Consider the following 383-nt stretch of genomic DNA (forward strand, 5'->3'; position numbering starts at 1 on the left):
AAGGGACGCATCAATTTCTTTAAGAGAGGAAAATGGAGTATTAATATACCCATACTTGGATTTTCTATAACAAGCGTCCTTTTATATGCATGTACTGCTTAGGCAAAATTATTAATTCAGTAAATGAATAAACACACTATTCATTTTCATTTCAGAAGGAATTTTTAAAACTCAATGTGACGGGGGGGGGGGCGTGAAAGCAAAAGGGGGCGTGGAAAAGAGAGCGTGACACACGATTTTTTTTTTTCTGAATTGCGACTTCAGAAAGCTCTGGATTGCAATGCAGTGACTTGTCGTTACGTCAGATTTTTCGTGTCAAAAGTAAATCGTTAAAAAAAAACATTCACGTAAACACTAAGTCGTCTTTTCATTATGATTCGGAT

This window comes from Penaeus monodon, chromosome 34 (assembly GCF_015228065.2).
Source record: "Penaeus monodon isolate SGIC_2016 chromosome 34, NSTDA_Pmon_1, whole genome shotgun sequence".
Lineage (NCBI taxonomy): Eukaryota > Metazoa > Arthropoda > Malacostraca > Decapoda > Penaeidae > Penaeus > Penaeus monodon.